This window comes from Mya arenaria, chromosome 17, assembly GCF_026914265.1.
Source record: "Mya arenaria isolate MELC-2E11 chromosome 17, ASM2691426v1".
Taxonomy (NCBI): domain Eukaryota; kingdom Metazoa; phylum Mollusca; class Bivalvia; order Myida; family Myidae; genus Mya; species Mya arenaria.
Window position 1 is genome coordinate 10,817,717 of NC_069138.1, and position 6,000 is coordinate 10,823,716.

The 6,000-nt window shown below is 32.0% G+C and overlaps 1 protein-coding gene across 5 annotated transcripts in view; it reads left to right on the forward strand.

The window, feature by feature from the left end:
- The window catches only part of LOC128223788 (carbonic anhydrase 2-like), a 46,896-nt gene that overhangs the window by 11,425 nt on the left and 29,471 nt on the right, over positions 1–6,000 (forward strand). The window contains exon 1 of one of the 5 annotated variants that reach the window (XM_052933170.1): positions 294–372. The exons of 2 other annotated variants lie outside the window; for them this stretch is intronic. The gene's annotated coding sequence lies outside the window, so the exon portion shown is untranslated. Of the gene's footprint in view, positions 1–293; positions 373–495; positions 519–5,069; positions 5,119–6,000 lie in introns of those variants that run through there. 2 more of the 5 variants (XM_052933176.1, XM_052933171.1) reach the window with 2 other exon arrangements.

The following is a 6,000-nucleotide window of genomic DNA, read 5'->3' on the forward strand; positions in this document are numbered from 1 at the left end:
AAATTGTAATAATGATGATTATAAGTATTGAAGTCGTATTCGTTGGAATTCACAACCAAAACTACAACTAAAATACGGCGTGGTGCAGCTTAAATTCATTTTCTATTTTTACAAAAAGATTCTTTTATAATACCATATTTATTATGTGTCTCATATTCTGTATCTAATACTGTTTGTACAATTAAAATACATATTAGTATTTCATAACACAGAATACGGGCTTAAATAACTCAATTAGTGTTAAAGCATTGAACGTCTTTATCGCTAGCGCTTTACATACAGTAGTCGATACACTAGCACAGCCATTTCAATTCTATTGTGGTAGTATGCACAGTGGTTTGATCTTTTGTTAGGACAAAAAAAGTCTTAGGGGTGAGTTTTTGTGTGACATTTGTTTCCTTTATTAAGTTTAACTTATGAATACATTCGCTTTAAATTTAAAAGTGTGGAAATAGTGAGCATTATTTTGTAAATTGCGTTGCAACCCAGTGCGAATATCAGTTGGTTGAAGTTGAAAAGTACGTTGCATGATTTTCTTTTGAATTATTAATAATGATTGCATGTTTATTGTATTATACCTACATACTACATAGATCGCTTTGAGTGAACATTCGTTATTGTATCCAGTGAACATATGTTATAATTGCCAGATATATTACCATACTTATGTCCACTCTAGTCGAGCCATGATAATGATAATAATGATGACGTTAAAGGTGATGGTGATGAGTTTTTATTTGTGTGGACTTATTTTTAATTTAAATTGTTATTAACATTAACCCCTTAATGATTTTCGGAAAATATTTGAACCATTAATAATGTATGCATTTGGTCTATTTTAGAACAAAATGCTGCTACAAAGTCTACTTTACATATTTTATTTGAGTGTTTTATTCCATGCTTAGTAGTGAGCAATTGTTTACTTGATGTGATATTAAACATATGTCCTGTTTACTTTTTTGAGAATATCGAGTGGTTACAACTTTACTCACAAGGCAAATTATATCGGGTTTCGTTTATTTGCGCTCTCAAAACAATTTGTTTCTTTTGTTAAAGATAAAACCCACTTATCAAATTTCTTCATTTAATTTAAGTTCTTCATTTAAGTTGTTTAAATTTTGCAAAATGAATTATAGTCAAAACAAGCTACAAGTTTGTCGATGCAAAGACGTATACAAACGTTAGGGCTACAACCTCTGGACATTTACCCCTTCATTAAAACCGAAATTTAAAAGGTTTAAAATGTTGGCCTATTTTTTGCCGGTATCCCAAGAAAAAATATCAATTTCAAGTCCTATATGGTGCATTTTGAGAATATTTTATCCTTTTTTTTCTCCGATATAGGTGTAAGCTTGGATGATTTAAAGGGGGGATGATTTAAAGGGGGGGGGGATTGGCACCGGGTGCGCCCTTCCCCTTAATTTGCTAGTGATATACATACCAAACATGCAACGGAATATATTAATAAGCAAGTGTTAGCATTACCACTATTAAACAATTAATGGAAAAGGAGTTCACTTGGGTTAGATCTAGTTTATGAGTACTCAACCTAGCACTTGCCTCACCACTTAGTAATAATTGCAAGTTTAAAAGTATAAGCTTAACCAACCTGAAAAAAACACAGAAGAAATAAACTTATAAAGTTACTTCAAGTACTGACCGACAGGATACAAAAATCCTGAAAAATAATGAATCAAGTCAGATAAACACAATGCGGCATTTTGCGACAAGTTCCGTCACTACTTGCAGTTTATGTTCATCTTGCACTCACAATTTTCCCAACCTTGGGCATCTCGCAAGATTAGAATTTGTTGTTCATATTGTAGATGCTTGTGGGGTAGTTTAAACTATCTTTGTATATGATTGTACTTAAAAAGTTATACAATGGGCTGATTGGGTGAAAATATGGCACGTCTTCGCTCGCCTGTCCCTTCAAAATAGCTATGAAAAAAGTCAGCGTTCATATAAATTATTGCTTAATAAAAGCATTTAATAATATGAACTTTATGGTTACATTAATACATTTGTGTATGTACAATGTATACTGAATACAAATAGTTTGTTGCACCACTCAGTACAGAAAATATTGCAGCAATTGGTCGAATCACAAACAACGGAATATTACTTTGCTGACAGTTGTGGTTTTAGTCCAGGGTATTAAAACCAGATGCCACACGCTTTCTTGAAGCAAGGTCTATTTCTTAATCTCAATTGTTATTTGTTTATACATATTCTCAAGGCTTAATTATCAATTGGTTGTATTCTGTGAAACGCAGCTGCAAGATCTTGTTTTAACAAGGAAACACTTTTATAAGCAATTAGATTGATATGTAAACAGTAAGAATTACATACCAGTATCTCTAATAGTGCAATTGCTACAACAGAAACAATTTCAGCAGCGATATTCTCACAGCGATATTGTTTATTGTTATACCCCACGTACAAAGGTACATGTAGTCACATATAGGTATTCCGTAAGGTAAAATATAAAAATTCTCACGGCACATTGCTCAATGGCCAAACTCAAACAATCAAGGAAAAACCTGACAACAGATTACTTACATATTATTGACTTGTAAACGACTACCAACTTTGCTCAAAGTCGCTTATTTGTCAAGAGTCCCTAGTTGCGCTATACGACCTCTATAGACTTGATCGACCTTTTCTCGTTGATATCGGGTATGTTCCTAACTTGTGCGTTATTTTCCAAGTATCATTGATATGTTTTAAACACCTGATTTGTTTAAACTGAGGTATCGTGTTTGTTCGAATTACACATGCTGTCAATCGGAATATTTTACATCTAACAGAACCTCGGATGCAAATGAACTACAATGAATAATTTTCATTTAACTACACTGCAAATAATTATCGAGCTTGTAATTTCATTTTTGCAATTAAGCCAAAGAACTTCCTCTAATGAATCTTAATTATTTATGCAATAACACTGGCAATCAATTTGAACTTATTTATATAAATCACGCGTTAAAGCACTAATATCTATTATCATAGTCATTATAATTATTATTATTACTATTATTATTATTATTATTAATGTATTTTACAAACTACTTCTGCTAATGAATCGGCATACATGCGTGGTTGTTTCCAAAGGAAAATGGACGAGTTGTTCCGATCGACATGCTGTAGGCAACCTGTATAGGAGGTGATAACAATATCATTATCGTTTAAAGAGTATCGAAAAAAATGTAGATCTTCTTTACGTCATGTTCAATATCGATGTGTTGACCGCATTTAAAGGTGTGGGTTTGTTTTGCATTGTGGTTAAGCATATTTTGTTTGTAAGTGCTGCAGATGTTTTAATACTTATTATAGTAGTACAATGAAAAAAAATGTCATTTTATGTTAGATAGGTTTTGGGAACATATACTTATAATATTGCTATCGGGAAGTTCTATAATATTTATATTTGCAAAGCATACTTGTTGTGCTGGCAGCTCAATCTCGAACGTTAACAGCTAGCAATAGATTACTTAACCATGCTATGGAAGCTCATCACAGAGTAAACTCATTGCAGGGCAGCTCATTACTGCTCATAACAGGACAGCTCATTACAGCGCATTACAGCTCATTACAGGACAGCTCATTACAGAGTAAGCTCAGTAAAGAGTAAGCTCATTACAGGACAACTCATTATAGAGTAAGCTCATTACTGAGTAAGCTCATTACAGAGACAGGTATCGACTGCTTATTTTAATTTAGACATTGTTTAAAATTACGCGAATCATGAATATGAAATAAAATATATTCTGTATCCTTCAGCTGTTGGAAGCTGAGCGATATGATATTTTGAAACAAAAAAATGATATAATCATAAATAGTTGAAGAAAGTTTAGCTTTTTGAATTATATTGACCGACAAAATCTAAAGAAGACCAAAATGTAAAGTCATAGAAATATAAAAACAAACAAAAACAAATCCTAACAAATATGTTGAAAAGGAGAAGATCCGTTGATAGAATAAATCTTAGTTTAAAGACGCCGGAATTTCAAAAGGTTGGCAATGAATTTCAGTTCCGGTGATAAACATATAATTTGTTTAATGATCATTGTTTGTTCCAATTTGTTAAAGGCAGACATGCTATATAACGTTTTTTGCGTTGATATTAAGCCAACTGTGAGTTCTGCAAATGTTGCCATTATATAGATATAAAAGTTATCTTTGATAGCATGTTTACTTTTGTGAATGCTTTATAAACATGGAGCAAACAGTAATTCAATCACAAGAACAGCCGTTAAACCGATTTTTGACTTTGTTTCATTATAAGTTTACTTCAACTTATGCAGGTGCATGTAACGGTATTAAAACGATAATAAATCGATTGCTATTATGCTTATACATAATGTTTCGCTACTCTAAGTGATAACATACAGTCACCAATTTGTCTGTCTGTTCGTCTAGCTATGCGTCCATCCGTGTGTCATTTTGTTCGTCATATCCTTGTCCGGAAAACATTTTAAACACTACTAAAGGGATTGAAAAACACTAAGTGTATACATTGTTGGCAATTAGAGGAAGTGCAGCGCATATTCATTAAGTTATCTCCCCATTTACATCTTTTTCATAATTGGCGCCAAATCTTGGAAAATACTAAACGTATTGAAATAAAACTTCAGATTTAGAATTATTGCAATCAAAGAAAGGGAAAACTAACAAGAATTGCATCATCATCATCATCATCATCATCATCATCATCATTTTGGGCGGATGAGGTCATCAAAGATGATGAGGCAAATTGTAATAATGATGATCATTAGTATTGAAGTTGTATTCGTTTGAAATCATTACCAAAGCTTAAACTAAAAAACGGCGTGATAATGCATAAATACATTTTCTGTTCTTACAAATTTTTTTTTTTATAATACCATATTTATTCCGTGTTTTATATTCTGTATTTGATACTGTTTGTACAATATTAGACATATTGGTATTTAATTATATCCATAGAATACGGGCTAAAATAACTCAATTGTTAAAGCAACGTCCTTATCGCTAGCTCTATACATACAGTAGTCGATACCCTGCCCAGCCATTTCAACTCTATTGTGGCAGTGTGCACAGTGGTTTGATATTTTGCTAGGACAAAGAAGTCTTTGGGTGAGTTTTGTGTGTGACAAATGCTTTACTTAATTTTATTTAAGTTACTTATCAGTGCATTTGCTTGAATTTAAACGTGTGGAAGTATGACGCAGCTTAATCAACTGCATTCAAAACCAGTGCAAATATCAGTTGTGTGAAGTAGAGAAATTCTTTGTTGCATTGTTTTCTTTCGAATAAAACAAACTCATAATGATTTGCAAGATTATTATAAAAAATAAATTTACAACATACTATGGATCGATTATGAGTGAGCATATGTTATTATTGTTAGATATATCATCACCTTAGTGGAAGAACTCAATATCTGCTTCAATTTCTATATGCAGTTATTGAGTTATTGCACCAAGGTGACGATATGATCATACTTATATCCACATGAGTCAAGTTACAATATGTGTTGCCATCTTGGAAATAACAAAAATACATTTTGATGAAACATAATTAGCAGTGTTTGTTCCATTTATTTTAGTATACTAGTATGGAATATATTTGAACCATTAATGATGTATCAATGTGGCCTATTTTAGAACAAAACGCTCCTACCAATTCTACTTAAAGTTTTCACACGACGTCAATAATGGAATTAGTTCATTTTGTAGTCTTGATCGTAAACAAATGTACTGGCCAAAACAATCAATGTGACTTTAAGAGGGCCAATAAGGGAAAAACAAGCTGCTGCAAAAACAATTATATGCATGTCATTGTAGTTATAAGGTAGAAAGCATTTGTTAATTTAATAAAAGCCATTCGGCCAGGTTAATTTCTTGATTTTTGTAAATTATTGAGCAAATATAAAACGGGTTTGGGATTATGTCTTCCAATAAATTTATAAAAGCAATGTTCTTGAAATAAAATCCAAGTAATCAAATACCTGTTACT